The sequence below is a fragment of the Panthera onca genome, assembly GCF_046562875.1.
Source record: "Panthera onca isolate mPanOnc1 chromosome E1 unlocalized genomic scaffold, mPanOnc1 haplotype 2 h2.Chr16_ul_7, whole genome shotgun sequence".
NCBI lineage: Eukaryota > Metazoa > Chordata > Mammalia > Carnivora > Felidae > Panthera > Panthera onca.
This window is the reverse complement of record NW_027675821.1, coordinates 92510-110339: the sequence shown is the minus strand read 5'-3', so window position 1 is coordinate 110339 and position 17830 is coordinate 92510. Positions and strand designations below refer to the sequence as shown.

The 17830-nt window shown below is 38.6% G+C and overlaps 1 pseudogene; it reads right to left on the bottom strand.

Moving 5' to 3' along the window:
• Nucleotides 1-14688, bottom strand: part of LOC145715188 (EF-hand calcium-binding domain-containing protein 13-like) — a 98677-nt pseudogene extending 83989 nt beyond the window's left edge.
• Nucleotides 14689-17830: the final 3142 nt, after the last annotated feature.

Genomic DNA, 17830 nt, shown 5'->3' with positions numbered 1-17830 from the left:
TAAATTCTCAATAGACAATTTAAACTAGAGATTATATTCAGCTGGAGAAAGATAAACGAGAAAGCAGATGGGAGAAATTACCCAGATGAGATAGACAGTATATCTAAGTACATCATATAGTGAATGAAGCAGGCTGAATGGTGGCCCCAAAAAGATAGGTCCATGTCCTAATCCTTGGAACCTGTATATGTGACTTTATTTGGATAAAAGGTCTGTGGAGAGGGAACAAAGTTAAGGATCTCAAGATGAGATATACAATGAAGTGTTTATAAAAATGGAAGGAGACTTGAGATATAAACACAGGGGAGAAGACCATATATAGAGCAAGATGGGGGCCAAGATTAAAGTTATGCTGCCACAGCCAAGGAATGCTCAGGGTCACTGTTACAACAGCAGAAGTGTTAACAGAGAGTATAGTAATAAAAATAAAGATCTAATGGAGAAGGAAGGGGAAAATGTCATATTCTTCTGAATGGGTTCCTTGTTACATTTTTTGTAAAAAAAAAAAAAAAAAAAAAAAAGAAGAAGGAGGAGGAGGAGGAGGAAGAAAAAGAGGAGGAACAGGGGAAGGAAGAGAAAGAAGAAGAAATATTTAAGATTGTGACATTTCAGGGGTACCTAGGTGGCTCAGTAGGTTAAGTGTCTGCACAAATTTCAGTTAAGGTCATGATCTCATGGTCATGAGATCAAGTCCACGTCAGGCTCCAGGCTGGGTGTGGAGCCTGCTTAGGATTCTCTCTCTCCCTTTTCCTCTGCCCCTCTGCCCCTTTCCCCTGCTCACACTCTCTCTCTCTTCTCAAAAAAAAAATGATTTTGATTGATGTGACATTTCAATACTTGGACTAAAATGTGATGGAATGTTTGAAAGCTAAAAACAATGCTCAAAAGTAAAACATTTTCAGATCATATGTACCTCAGTTCTTTCAGTATGCAACTGTACTTGTAAACTTTTCTTTCTTCTGAACTTTTTCTCTCCTGAAAAATCAGAGGATTTCTCTTCTCCACAGAGGAATATTGATGTTTCATACCTAAATTGCACAGAAAATTGGAATAATTCCTGAGTTGCTTTTTTTCTTACTTTTTCTTTTTTTCATCTTTTACCTATAGAAAATTTCAAGCATATACAAAAGTAGACAGACTAATGTGATGATTGGGGCGACTGGGTGGGTCAGTCGGTTAAGTGACTTTGGTTCAGATCATGATCTCATGGTTCATGGGTTGGAGCCCCGCATTGGGCTCTGTGCTGACAGTTCAGGGTCTGGAGCCTGCTTCAGATTCTGTGTCTCCCTCTCTCTCTGTCCCTCCCCCACTCATGCTCTGTCTCTGTCTCTCAAAAATAAATAGACGTGAAAAAGAATAATGTGACAATCTTCCCATGTACCCATCACCCAGCTTCAATAATAGGCAATCCTATTTCAGCTATATCCCTACTCCAGTTTCTTATTATTTTGAAGCAAATTCCAACATCATATTATTTCATGAGTGAAAATTTTAATATTAATTTCTACAAGGTGCTTTTTCTTTTATTTTTGAAAAAAAAAATTTAATGTTTATTTGTGAGAGAGGCAGCGCACAAGCAGAGGAAGGGCAGAGAGAGAGAGAGAGAGAGAGAGAGAAAGAGAGACAGAATCCGAAGCAGGCCCCAGGCTCCCAACGCAGGGCTCGAACTCACAAACTGCGAGATCATGACCTGAGCAGAAGTCAGACGCTTAATAAGCCACCCAGGTGCCCCAAGGTGTTTTTTCTTTTAAAAAACCACATTTAAAACACAATTATGACACCCTAAAAGTTAACAATAATTTCTTAGTATCATCAAACATGGTCAGTGTTCAAATTTCCAATTGTTTCATAAATGTCAAAATTTATTAACACTCTGCATAAGGATTCAGTAAGGTCACCATTACAGTTTGTTGATTGATGTGTCTTTTAGATCTCTTTTTTTATCTATAGGCTCTTTTTCCAAGTCTTTTATCATCCTCATTATCACTATTGCCAGGCAATTTGTACTATAGATTTTCCAGTCTGGATTTTGCTAATTATATCACCATGGTTGTAGAATTTTAAAGACTTGATCAGATTAACTTCAACAGATTAAGTGTTGAACCACTAAACTGTACACCTAAAACTAGTACTATACTATATGTTAACTGGAATTCAAATTAAAACTTAAAAAAGATAGCCAGGTGATTTTAACGTGTAGATAAATTTGATAGTCACTATGCAAACCACAGGCTTGTTCCTATTCAGAACTCCCATCAATTGGTCTATAACTCAGTATTTTATAAGAAATACCTTATTCTTCCTTATAAAGGAACTAAAAGCAAAACTAAAAGCTCTTTAGCAGAAGTGGCTCCTTTTTAGAGTAACCTGCTATACAAGGGCTACTTAAGTAATACAAAGGACAATGATAGGATTGAATCTATAACATCTTCAGATGAATTTGGCCCCAAGCAAAATTGTGATGTAGAGGTAATTTTTATCATGCACCTACCTCAACTGCCCTTCCTTAGCAGGTACCTTGCCCTTTTGACTCTCTATCCCTTTAAATCTAATCCCATGAATTCCTGCCCTGAGAGTGCCATTACCTTGCTCTTAGCCCCCCTGAATCTGCCCTATTATTAGTCTCCTCTGCAGTCCTCCACTCACAAAGGGAATGACTTTAACTCTTTTGATTACGACCCAGAGTATAAAATACATTTCTATTGAGATGTAGTACACATATACAAAGAGAGAGAACTGAAGTAATTTCACAAAATAATACTTATTATGTGAAAAACACTCTAGTGTCTTCAATATTATTCAAATTTCTTTTTAAACAAAATACCAGTTAGTGACCTCCTAAGTTGATTTTATAACACACAAGTGAGTCATAATCTAGAATCTACTGCTACTTTATATCACCCATCCTCTCCCCATATATCTCCATTGAGATCTTCATATTTCTGGAATAATTATGATTTCCACATTACTACATGATTTTTCAAATCCTTTATTATTTTTCTAAAGTATAAGTGTGTTTATGTTATGAGCTGCCTCAAACATTTTACAGAATTGGGATGACTTACTATAAATAATGAATAAGTGAAAACATTTGTTCTGTATCCTATTCTCCTAGGGCATTGTGTCTCCCAGGTAACCTAGTTTATACAGTGCTAATGAAAGAATGTAAAGGAACACTTCCACCATCTCCCATTCCTTCCTAGGTGACAAGTTTTATTGCGATGTTCTAGAAATAATTATTTTGCCTTTTGTCACTGAACATAAAGGAATAGTGGGATTCTCCATGAGATTATCACCAGATTTGTCAGCAGGAACCTTGCAGGCCAGAAGGCAGTGGTATGGTATATTTAAAATCCTGGGGGCAAAAAAAACCAAAAACAAAAACTTGCCAACCAAGAGTACTCTACCCCCCAAAGCTGTCCTACAGAACCGAAAGACAGATAGTTTCCCAGACGACAAAAAAAAAAAAAAAGGCTAAAGGAGTTCATCACACTAGATAGACTGACCTTATAAGAAATGTTAAAGTGGGGGTGCCGAGGTGGCTCAGTCGGTTGAACGTCCACCTTCAGCTCAGGTCACGATCGCATAGCTCGTGAGTTCGAGCCCCATGTCAGGTTCTGTGCTCAAAGCTCAGAGCCTGGAGCCTGCTTCAGATTCTGTGTCTCCCTCTCTCTCTGCCCTTCCCTTGCTCACACTGTCTCTCTCTCTCTCTCAAAAATAATAAATAAACATTAAAAAAGAAAAAAGAAATGTTAAAGGGAGTTCTTCAAGCTAAAATGAAAGGATGCTAATTAGTAACATGAAAACAAATGAAAGTGTAAATCTCACTGGTAGAGGTAAACATATAGTTAAATTCAGAATACTGAAATCTTGTAATGGTGGAAGGTAAATCACATATAACTCTCACATAAAGGTTAAAAGATAAATGTATTAAAAACAACAATAATCTGTTAATGGATACACAAATATAAAAAGATGTAAGTGGTGACATCAAAAACAAAATGAGAGTGAGGTGTTAAAATGCTGAACTTTTGTATACATTTGAAGTTAAGTTGTTACCAGTTTAAAATAGGCTTATAAGATGTTTTAAATTTTTTTTTTTAACGTTTATTTATTTTTGAGACAGAGAGAGACAGAGCATGAATGTGAGTGTCAGAGAGAGGGAGACACAGAATCTGAAACAGGCTCCAGGCTCTGAGCTGTCAGCACAGAGCCCGACGCGGGGCTCAAACTCACGGACCGCGAGATCATGACCTGAGCCGAAGTCGGACGCTTAACCGACTGAGCCACCCAGGCGCCCCAATGTTTTATATAAGCCTTATGGTAACCACAAAGCAGAAACCTACAGTAAATATACAAAAGATAAAAAGAAAGGAATCAAAGTATATCACTAGAAGGGCACCTGGCTGGCTCAGTCAGTGGAACATGTGATTCTTGATCTCGAGGTTGTAAGTTTGAGCCCCACATTGGTTGTAAAGATTACTTAAAAGTTAAAAAATATAATTTTAAGTATATCACTAGAGAAAATCATCAAATCACAAAGGGAGAGAGTAAGAGGAAGAAAGGAACAAAGAAAACAAGCAACCAAGCCAGAAAACAAGCAACAAAATGGCAACAGTAAGTCCATACCTATCAATAATCACCTTCAATGTAAATGGACTAAATTCTCCAATCAAAAGACAGAGTGGCTGAATAGATTAAAAGAAAAAAAAAAAAAGACCCAAATATCTGCTGCCTCCTAGAGACTCCCTGTAGCTTTAAGGACACTTATAGACTGAAAGTGAAGGGATGGAAAAAGATATTCCATGAAAATGGAAACCAAAAGAGGGCAAATCTAGCTATAGTCATATTAGACAAAATAAATTTCAATAAATATTTTTTGTTTTTTGCTTTTTTAATTTTTTTAATGTTTGTTTATTTTTGAGAGAAAGAGACACACAGAGAGTGAGCGGGGGAGGGGCAGAGACAGAGGGAGACACTGAATCCAAAGCAGGCTCCAGGCTCTGAGCTGTCAGCACAGAGAGCAACACGGGGCTCAAACCCATGAACCATGGGATCATGGCCTGAGCGAACGTCAGTCACTTAACCAACTGAGCCACCCAGGCACCCCTCAATACGTGTTTTTTTTTTAATGCTTATTTTTGAGAGAGAGAGACAGAGCATGATTGAGGGAGGGGCAGAGAGAGAGAGGGAGACACAGAATCTGAATCTGAGCTGTCAGCACAGAACCCCATGTGGAGCTCCAATTCACGAACCGTGAGAGCATGAACTGAGCTGAAGTTGGACGCTTAACTGACTGAGCCACCCAGGTGCTCCCATCAATGGATGTTGTTTTTTTTTTAATGTTTATTTATTTTTGAGAGAGACAGAGACAGAATGCAAGTGGGTTAGGGGCAGAAAGACAGGGAGACACAGAACCCGAAGCAGACTCCAGGCTCTGAGCTGTCAGTACAGAGCCTGATGTGGGGCTCAAACCCACGAGCTGTGAGATCATGACCTGAGCCAAAGTCGGACGCTCAACCGACTGAGCCACTCATGTGTCCCTCAATGTATGTTTTTAAGCCAAAAATTACAACAAGAGACAAACAAGAATCATTACATAATGATAAAGGGGTGAATTAATCAAGAGGATATAGCAATTGCAGTGTTTATGTATCCAATATTAGAGCATCTAAACATACAAAACAAATACTAACAGATCTGAAGGGAGAAATAGACAGCAATGCAGCAATAGTAAGGGACACTTAAATACCCCCACTTTCAACAGTAGATAGACTAACTAGAGAAAAATGAAGGAGAACATTGAACTTCAACTATACTGGAAACCAAATGGACCTAACAGACATATAGAGAGCATTCTATCCAACAGCAGCAGCATATACATTCTCCTCAAGCACACATGCAACATTCTCCAGGATAGATAATTTGTTAGGCCACCAAACAAGTCTTTAAAATCTTAAGAAGACTGAAATCATATCAAACATCTTCTGTGACCACAAAGGTATAAAACAAGAAATCAATTACAAGAAAAAAAATGAAAAAAATGACATATGTAGCGATTAAACAATATGTTCCTGAACAACCAATTGGTCAAAGAGAAAATCAAAAGGGAAATAAAAAATACCTGGAGACAAAGTAAATGAAAACACAGTATACCAAAACTTATTGGATGCAGCAAAAGCTGTTCTAAGAAAAATGTTTATAGAGATAAACACCTACATAAAGAAAAAAGAGGGGCACCTGGGTGGCTCAGTTGGTTGAGAGTCCGATCGGCTCAGGTCATGATCTCACATGACAGCTGATAGCACAGAGCCTGGAGCCTGCTTTGGATTCTGTGTCTCCCTCTCTCTCTGCCCCTCCCCCACTCACACTCTGTCTCTGTGTCTCAAAAATGGATAAACGTTAAAAAATAAAACTTAAAAAAAAGAAAAAAGAAAGATCTCGAATAAACAACTTAATTTTATACCTCAAGGAACTGGAAGGGAAAAAGGAACTAAGCCCAAAGTTAATAGAAGGAAGGAAATAACAAAGCTCAGAAATATAGACTAAAAAGACAATAGAAAAGATAAAAGAAGCTAAGAGTTTGTCTTTTGAAAAAATAATCAAAATTGACAAATCTTACTAGACTAAGAAAAAAAGAAAAGTCTCAAATAAAATCAGAAATAAAGAGGAGACATTCAACTGATAACAGAAATACTAAAGCTCATAAGAAATTACTATGAACAATTATATGCCAACAAATTAGATAACCTAAAAGAAATTTATAAATTTCTAGAAACATACAAGACTGAATCATGAAGACATAGAAAATGTGAACAGACCAATTATTAGTAAGGAGATTGAATCAGTAATCAAAGACCTCCCAACAAAGTCCAAGATGGCTTCACTGGTGATTTCTACTAAACATTTAAGAATTAACACCAATCCTTCTCAAACTCTTCCCAAAAACTGAAGAGGAGGGAACACTTCCAAACTTGTTTTATGAGGCCAACACTACGGGTAACAAAACCAGACAAGGACACTACAAGAAAAGAAATCTGCCGTCCAATATCCCTGATAAACATAGATGCAAAAATTCTCAACGCAATATTTCAATAGTACATTATATTAGTACAATATTATTACAATACAATATTAATACTAATTAGTACAATACAATACTAATATTGTACAGTATTAGTACAATATGCTAATATTTCAATTGTACATTAAGAGGATCATAGACCATGATCTAGTGGGATTTACTTCTGGAATTCAAGGATGGTTCAACATAGGCAAAAAGGTAAATGTGATACCCCACAATATAGGGAAAAACCCATTCTTCTTCTGTGTTTCTCCTTTACTCCTCCATGACTACCACACTCACAACACTTCTGACACCAGATGTGTGAGGTATTCTTCCCCACCACCAAGCAATTCTCTGCCACACCAACTGGGTGTGGCACCAACTGGGTCCTACAATTTACCTCAATTCTAACACTATCTACCTGGATATACTGTCAGATTCCACAGGTTAAGGGATCAGTCCCACAAGACTGCTCCCACCCCACTTGTGCCAATCACAACTCCAGATTGTGACCTGTGCTTCGGACTCATCACCTATAAATGAGAGGCTCCCAAAAGACCCTCCTTGGATTTGATTAATTTGCTAGAAGAGCTCACAGAACTTAGAAAAATAGTTACATATGTTTACCAGTTTATTTTTTAAAATATGATAAAAGATACAGGTGAATAGCCAGATGAAGGGATACATAGGGCAATGTCTGGCAGGATCTTAGCACAGGAGCTTCTGTCCCCAAGGATTTGGGAGGACATCAGCCTCCTGGTATGTGGATGTGTTTACCAACCTGGAAGATCTCTGAATAGGCCTATACTATTGAGATTTTTATGGAGGCTTATTCATGTAGGTAGGATCAATTATTAATTCCATTTCCAGTCCCCTTCCCCTCTCTGGAGAACTTCTAGGTTGGTGAACACATCCACAGACTAGGAGGGTGACACATCCCAACCCCATGGGGACAGAAGCTCCTGTGCTTGGGACCCTCCCAAACCTCACCCAATGAATATCTTCATGTGACTATTCTTCTGTATACTCAGTCATGTCCTTTAATAAACTGCTGAACATAAATGTGTCCCTGAGTTCTGTGAGATGCTCTAGCAATTAATTAAACCTGAGTAGGGGTCATGGGGACCTCTGATTTGTACCCAAGTCAAACAGATTACAAAATCAATAGACAAAAATCAGTTGTATTTCTATACACTAACAAGAAACTATCAGAAAGATAAATTAAGAAAACAATCCCATTTACAATAGCATCAAAAAACAAAATACTTAGAAACAGATTTAACCAAGGAGGTGAAAGATGAGTACACTGAAAACCATAAAACATTAATGAAAAACACTGAAGAAGACACAAATAAATGGCAGGATGTTTTGTGTTTGTGGACTGGAAGAATTAATATTTTTAAAATGTCTTATACTACCCAAAGTGATTTATATATTAAATGCAATTCCTGTCCAAATTCCACTGGCATTTTTTGCACAGAAGTAGAATAAATAATCCTAAAATTTGTATAGAATCACAAGAGACCTCAAAGAGCTAAAGCAATTTTGAAAAGGAAATAGTAACACTTGTAGAACATAGTAAGCTCTTCGACATTGGACAATAATGTTTTGGATTTGACACAAAAAGCAAAGGCAACAAAAGCAAAATTAACAAGCGGGACTACATCAAACTAAAAAGTTTCTGGACAGCAAAGGAAACCATCAGCAAAATGAAAAGGGAATCTATAGAATGGGAGAAAATATTTGCAAACCATATATCTGATGAGTCAATATTCAAATATACAAGGAATTCATACAACTCAATAACATAAATAATCCAATTTTAAAAGGACTTGAATAGACATTTTTCCAAAAAAAGACATACAAATGGCCGACAGGTATATGAAATGGCTCACAATCGCTCATCATCAGGGAAATGCAAATCAAAACCATAATGACGTATCATCTCATACCTGCTAGAATAGCTGTTTTCAAGGAGGCAAGAAACGAGTATTGGCAAGAATGTGGAGGAAAGGAAACACTTGTGCACTGCTGGTGGGAATGTAAATTGGTGCAGCCACTATGGAAAACAATGTGGAGTTTCCTCAAAAAATTAAAAATATAACTACAATATGATCCTGCAATTCCATTTCTGGCTATATATCTGAAGGCAATGAAAACACTCTCAAAGAGATATCTGCACTCCTATATTCATCACAGCATTATTCACAACAGCCAAGGTATGGAAACAATATAAATGTCAATCAACAGATAAATGGCTAAAGATGTGTCATCACACACACACACACACACACACACACACACACACACACACACAGGAATACTACCCAGCCATGCAACATGGATGGACCTTGAGGGCATCATGTGAAGTAAAACAGGTCAGACATAGAAAGGCAAATACTGGACGATCTTATATATATGTGGACTCTAAAAAAGCCAAATTCATAGAAACAGAGAGTAGAAGGGTGGTTTCCAGGGATGGAGGTGGGGGAAATAAGAAAAGAGAGAGGCTGGTAAAAGGGTAGAAACTTTCAGTTAAAAGATAAATAAGGTCTGTGGGCCTAATGTATAACATGGCTATAGTTGATAACACTATATTGCACAATGGAAATTTGCTAAGAGAGTAGAACCTAAGTGTTCTCACCAACATAGTAAGTAAATAAGGTAAACATGTGAAATGAGTAAAAGGTGGTAATCATTTCACAATGTAAACATATATTAAATCTTCACATTGTAGACTTAAATACATTATTTTGTCAAAAAAGACAAACTTGCAGGCATATGGATAATTGCTCTGCTGTAACTAGAAGCCCATGGTGGCTTATAGGCTTCCACATAGCTGTGAGAGAAATGAGAAAAAAAATGAAAAGAATGGCTACCTAGGAGTTAAAACTATACCAAAAGAAAGGCCACAAATATGCATGATCCTCCACACTTAGTACCTTATGAGAACACAGGAGCTACATTTTTGGTTCTCTCAAGCTTGCAGCAGTATAATTCCATTAAGTGAGTTCAGAGTTTAACTTACCTTTTTTTGTGCTCTAGCCTCAAACCCCTAATTTCATGTGAAATTGTCTTCTGTGTCATTTGAGAAAACTTGATGTCTTTCTTGTTGTCAATATGTCTCGATGGCAAGTTGGTTGCAAGAGAATTACAGCCTTCATCTGATAAATCGCTATTTTCTTCTGCCTGGGGAGTAACCAAGAGCCACAGTCAACCATGTTCTCTTTGCACAGGTAAGTTCAGTATGACCTTCTGGGTCAAATAATTCATTGTAGATAAATATTTTCTCTAAAGTGATGCTACCAGACAGAATTTTGTTGAAAAGGATTTAATTATCAGTGCATTAGTTCACATTAGGTACATGTTCTAAATGTCACCAACTATCCTTAGTGCATTATGTAGCTATAAAATGCCCAGCATTCGTGAACATAGCTAACGGTTGTGGAATCTAGTTCTTAAGGCATCTTTAAACTTACTTCATTAAATTAAAAACTCTTCTCCATGAACATAAGGGAAGGGAAGTGAAAATAATATAAAAACAGGGAGGGGGACGAAACATAAGAGACTCTTAAATATGGAGAACAAACAGAGGGTTACTGGAGGGGTTGTGGGAGGGGAGATGGGTTAAATGGGTAAGGGGCATTAAGGAGTCTCCTCCTGAAATCACTATTGCACTATATGCTAACTAACTTGGATGCAAATTAAAAATATATAAAGTAAAATTTAAAAAAATAATTAAAAAGAAATAAAAACTCTTCTCTACATCCACTATCAAGAGGATGAGAAGACAAGCCACAGACTGAGAGTAAATACTTAGAAAAGACATATCTGATAATGGGCTTTACTCAAAGTACTGTTATTCTGTATATTCAAAAATATATACAAAGAACTCTTAACAATAAGAAAAAGCACAACCCAACTTAAAAATGGGCAAAAGATCTTAACAAAGAAGACGTGCAGATGGCAAACAAGCAAATGAAAAGATCATTTGCTCAACATCATGTCAATAGGAAAGTGCAAATTAAAACATCAAGATACCACTACACATCTGTTAAAATGGCCAAATCCAAAATACTGACAAAACCAAATGCTGGCAAGGATGTGGAGCAAGAGGAACTCTTATTCATTGCTGGTGGGAATGCAAAATGGTACAACCACTTTGAAAGACAGTACTAAACATACTTATACCATATTTTGCAGCAATTACACCTTACTGGTATTTACCAAAGGAGTAGAAAACATATACCCACACAAAAACCTGCACACAGACGTTTAAAACAGCTTTATTCAGAATTGCCAGAACTTGGGGAAAAAAACAGTGCCCTTCAGCAGATGAATGGCAGTAGACTCAGTACATGAACTGTGGTACATCTAGAAAATGGAATACTATCTGGCACTAAAAAGAAAGGAACTATCAAGCCATGAAAAGACATGGAGGAAACTTAAATACATATTGCTAAGTAAAATAAGCCCATCTGCAAAGGCTACATACTATATGATTCCAACTATATGACATTCTGAATAGGTTAAACTATGAAGACTACAGAGACCAGCGGTAGTCAGTGGAGGAGGGAGAAAATGAATAAGCAGAGCACAGAAGATACGTAGGGCAGTGAAACTATTCTATATACTATAATAATGGCTACATGTCACTATACATTTGTCCAAACTCACAGAGTGCACAATACTGAATCAACCCCAATGTAAAGTATGGACTTTGGGTGATAAAGATATGTCCGTGTAGGTTTATTGATTGTAACAAATGTACCACGGTGGTGTAGGATGTTGATAGCGGAGGAGGCTGCACATGTATAGAGGCAGGGAGTATATGGGAACTCCCCACTCAACTTTGCTGTGAATCTAAAACTGCTCTAAAAAATAAAAGTCTATCGAGAAAAAAAATAAAGCAGCTATATTTCTTCTAAACAGACACCTCCCCCTCCAAAAAAGAACTAGGGCCTACGAGCAATGAACATGTTTAGAAAAAGAGGAATGAAGTGAGAAATATACTCTTTTGAAATGCGGCTGTTTGCAGGTCATCTGGGTAGCTCAGTGGGTTAAGCATCCAGCTCTTGGTTTCAGCTTAGGACATGATCTCACAGTTCATGAGTTCGAGCCCTGCATCGGGCTCTTTGCTGACAGTGCAGAGCCTGCTTGGGATTCTCTCTCTCCTTCTCTCTCTCCGCCCCTCCACTGTTCATCCTCACTTTCTCTCTCTCTCTCTCTCTCAAAAATAAAGAAACTTAAAAAAAAAAAAAAAAAAACATGGCTGCTTGCTTAAAACAACTGGACTGCATCTAGCTGATCAAAGGTATATTAGTTTTTAACCCCTGAACAAATTACAAAGGCCATGTATAAAGCAGATCACTAAGGGAGTTTAGAGAATCTCTATTTCTACACAAAATGTAAATTAAGGGAACTATTTCAGTGACTTTTAGGGTCTGCATACATTCATCTTACAACAGAGGCACACCTTTAACAACCTGCTTCAAAAAGGCAATCTGATTTGCTGCCCTAATATTTATTAGGAATGATGAAAAGTTTCCTAGAGATGTTGAGAAAAATGACTCAAAACAGAAACCAGGAAAATAAAAGGAGGAAGATCTAAAAAGACAGAGAGGCACAAAAACCTGTTATCAAAGACCAGATGAACAGAAGCAGTCAAATAGTGAACAGAAACTTTGATGATACAGAAAAGGAAGAAAATAATCTCTGAAATTCTGTGGTTAAAGGTGAACTGTCTGTGAAGTATAAACTACACAGTCTAAGGAAGACAAACTGGTATGATATATTAATGCTGTTAATTATTTTAACTTTTAAGAATCAGCTCTTCCAAATCAGCTCATGAGGATACAATCAACTAAGTATTAGGTATAAAAAAGTGGAACAGGTTAATAGACATATCACACTTCTTGGTACTTAGCAAGAAGCCTTGAAATTTTTTTTTTTTTTTTTTTTTTTGCAGGGGTGGGGGGGCGCCTGAGTGGCTCGGTTGGTTAAACATCTGACTTTTGTTTTTAATTTTTTTAATGTTTATTTATTTTTGAGAGAAAAAGAGACACAGATGAGTGGGAGAGAGGCAGAGAGAGAGGAAGACACAGAATCCAAAGCAGGCTCCAGGCTCTGAGCTGTCAGCACATAGCCCGTCGTGGGGCTTGAACCCAAGAACCATGAGATCATGATCTGAACCAAAGATGGATGCTTAACCGACTGAGCTGCCCAGGTGCCCCTAACTTTTGATTTCAGCTCAGGTCATGATCTCACAGTTTGTGAGATCCAGCCTCACACCACGCTGTCTGCTGACAGCACAGAGCCTGCTTGGGATCCTCTCTCTACTTCTCTCTGCCCCTCTCCCACTCATGTTCTCTCTAGTGCACATGTGCTCTCTCTCAAAATAAATCAATAAACGTTAAAAAAATTTTTTTTTAATTTCTTTCGGATTACAGTATAGGTACATGTCATATGGTAGCACCAGATCCATTGAAAGCGTATATTTAAAAGGTTAAGACTCTCAGTTGACAATGTTGAATTTTTCCTGAGCCTTGTGCTCCTGGAAAACAGTGAAGATTAAAGGAATCCCTTCACCCTTTTGTGTTCTGAAAAATGGCTTGCTGCAAGGAATCACCCTTTTCCCCCATAAGCTTTAGATAAAACTCACAGATGCCACCCTTGTTTACCTATGTCAAGGCCAAATATCTTCAAAATTCCTTTTCTTTGCTCTACGAAATGATTTGCTAAACTGTTTTAACCCCACTGATTAATTAGAACAAAAGGATTATTAGCCAAAATGTGGTTAAGCTTTCCTCCTTCCTCCAGGCCCCTAAAATATTCTCTGATCTGTTTATCTCATCATGCCACTCTTTCATCCCACTTCCCCCAATCCAGTTCCTAGCCTTGTTGACTCCTCTCCATGAAAGAAAAGCCATTTTTGCCTAGCCCTTGAGCTCCTTGAAGATCTTATGGTCACAGCCTTCCCTCTCCTATTTCAATAAATAGTCCCTTTCCTCCCTTGGAATAATCCTTTCGAATAAAGTCTCTCCTTACTAAGTCCGGGTTTGTTTTTTGTTTGACACAATACTGGCCAATGGATAAGAACATCTCCTGAATCACAGGGGAGAAGGCTAGAGACACTTGGTATCTTTTAGATTACCTTCTGGTTAGACTCCCACATCATTAATTATGTTACCTACAACCATTTATGTAGGTTTAAATCCTTTATTCTCCTAAAAAATTATCCCAGTCCCCTACCCCGCAAAATACTCTCAACATACACCACAGACCTCTTGATATTGCTGGGATGAAAGTTCATTATATGCCCACTAAAAGAACTCAAAACTCACCTTAGTTATTAAAAGATCCTATAATTATATTGCTCTATGAATCTGCTTACTGATTATGGGTGTGAGATAAATATAAACTAATTTTTTAATGTAAACTATTTTTAAAGAAGAAGAAGAAGAAGCAGCAGCAGCAGCAGCAGCAGCCTTTAGAAACTATTTTTGAAAAAAATACCTGGCAGAATAAAGGTACTTTACTTTCCATTTTTCAGTTTAGAGATAAATTCGGCCCTTGAGGACTCAAAGGTCTTGATGAACAAGTATGAATGAGCACAAAAGGATTTCCTGCCAAAAAAAAAAAAAAGATAAGAAAAAAATCATATGCCTGCTTAAGAGACTTAATTACATTTACCTACCTGGTTATCCCTGTAATGTAACACAGTATAATACCAAATAGATATTCCCCAAGCCATATATGTGTACAAAAACTAGAAAAAGCAGTTAGTAGATTGTAATTCGCAGGAGATCACACTGTACCTTAATTTTACCTTTTGTGGTATAAGAAGTAGAGAAATCCAAAACAAATGACATAAAAGGCAGAGAAATCCAGTTATATTTATTTATTCAAATAAACCCAGAGAAACAGAACTACTAACATAGCAGCAATTCCCAATGTTATTTAATGCTTACTATATACTAGACATTATGATGAACACTTTAACATAAATTATTTCATTTATTCCTTACAGATATTTGTTTAAGGAATTATCATTATCTTTATTTTACAGATGAGGAAAATAAAGACTCAGATCAAGTTGTCCAAGATTATACCGCCAACAAATAGCGGAGTCAGAATTTGAAGTCAGACAGCCTAACTCAAGAGCCATGGTCTTCAGCACCCTATAACATCGCCTCTCAAAAAAATACTATTGTAAACAAAAGATGCCTTAGCCTGTTTTAAATCAAAGATTTCCACATCACATACCAACCAATTTTCAAAATTCCTTGCATTTTCACAGTTTTTTTTTACTTATATCTGAGTTACAGTGGATGTGCTATTTATTACATTGCTAGTTATATTACATTGTTACAATTTTCAGGGTCATTTGCATACCATGAAGTTTTACTGCAAGTATTAATATTCTTAACAGAGATAGTACTTTAAAATCACTTACTTCTGAAATGTTATACTAATTACTGCTGAATGTGGTATGTCCAACATTCCTGGAATTCAAACCATGTTAAAAATCAAATGAAACCTTGTGACAAATAGCCATCTCAGAAGACATTAGGTGGCTATGCAGATTTCCCCAGCAACCCACTCGATGTAACCTCTTCGAGGTCTTCTCTCATGAGCTCAATCTTTACTTAGCAACTATTTGGTATAGTATGGTCTCCACCATTGTTACTGTCTTCACTATTCAACTGGCATTAATCATTTGCCTTGTATTTTTATTTGCCACATATACATCTCCTATATCAACTATAACTTATATTTCATGGATGGACTGAAAGAATGGATTGGTATCTTATCATTCTTTGAATTATTTCTCACAATAACAAGCACAATGCTATTTGTATAAAACAAAGGAAGGAGAGAGGTTCCGGAAGATGGCGGCGTAGGAGGACGCGGGGCTCACAGCGCGTCCTGCCGATCACTTAGATTCCACCTACACCTGCCTAAAGAACCCAGAAAACCGCCAGAGGATTAGCAGAAGGGAGTCTCCGGAGTCAAGCGCAGACGAGAGGCCCACGGAAGAGGGTAGGAAGGGCGGCGAGGCGGTGCGCGCTCCACGGACTGGCGGGAGGGAGCCGGGGCGGAGGGGCGGCTCGCCGGCCAAGCGGAGCCCCCGAGTCTGGCTGGCAAAAGCGGAGGGGCCGGACAGACTGTGTTCCGACAGCAAGCGCGACTTAGCGTCTGGGAGGTCAGAAGTTAACAGCTCTGCTCGGAAAGCGGGAAGGCTGGAGGACAAAGGGAAGGAGAGCTGCTGAGCCCCCGGACGGCAGAGCTCAGCTTGGCGGGGAACAAAGGCGCTCGCCAGCGCCATCTCCCCCGCCCATCCCCCAGCCAAAATCCCAAAGGGAACCAGTTCCTGCCAGGGAACTTGCTCGCTCCACGCAAACACCCAACTCTGTGCTTCTGCGGAGACAAACCTCCGGCAGCGGATCTGACTCCCTCCCGCTGCCACAGGGCTCCTCCTGAAGTGGATCACCTAAGGAGAAGCGAGCTAAGCCTGCCCCTCCAGCCCCCGTGCACCTTGCCTACCCACCCCAGCTAATACGCCAGATCCCCAGCAACACAAGCCTGGCAGTGTGCAAGTAGCCCAGACGGGACACGCCACCCCACAGTGAATCCCGCCCCTAGGAGAGGGGAAGAGAAGGCACACACCAGTCTGACTGTGGCCCCAGCGGTGGGCTGGGGGCAGACATCGGGTCGGACTGCGGCCCCGCCCACTAACTCCAGTTATACACCACAGCACAGGGGAAGTGCACTGCAGGTCCTCACCACGCAAGGGACTCTCCAAAATGACCAAACGGAAGAATTCCCCTCAGAAGAATCTCCAGGAAATAACAACAGCTAATGAACTGATCAAAAAGGATTTAAATAATATAACAGAAAGTGAATTTAGAATAATAGTCATAAAATTAATCGCTGGGCTTGAAAACAGTATACAGGACAGCAGAGAATCTCTTGCCACAAAGATCGAGGGACTAAGGAACAGTCACGAGGAGTTGAAAAACGCTTTAAACGAAATGCAAAACAAAATGGAAACCACGATGGCTCGGCTTGAAGAGGCAGAGGAGAGAATAGGTGAACTAGAAGATAAAGTTATGGAGAAAGAGGAAGCTGAAAGAAAGAGAGATTAAAAAATCCAGGAGTATGAGGGGAAAATTAGAGAACTAAGTGATACACTAAAAAAAAATAATATACGCATAATTGGTATCCCAGAGGAGGAAGAGAGAGGGAAAGGTGCTGAAGGGGTACTTGAACAAATTATAGCTGAGAACTTCCCTGAACTGGGGAAGGAAAAAGGCATTGAAATCCAAGAGGCACAGAGAACTCCCTTCAGACGTAACTTGAATCGATCTTCTGCACGACATATCATAGTGAAACTGGCAAAATACAAGGATAAAGAGAAAATTCTGAAAGCAGCAAGGGATAAACGTGCCCTCACATATAAAGGGAGACCTATAAGACTCGTGACTGATCTCTCCTTTGAAACTTGGCAGGCCAGAAAGGCTTGGCACGATATCTACAGTGTGCTAAACAGAAAAAATATGCAGCCGAGAATCCTTTATCCAGCAAGTCTGTCATTTAGAATAGAAGGAGAGATAAAGGTCTTCCCAAACAAACAAAAACTGAAGGAATTTGTCACCACGAAACCAGCCCTACAAGAGATCCTAAGGGGGATCCTGTGAGACAAAGTACCAGAGACATCACTACAAGCATAAAACATACAGACATCACAATGACTCTAAACCC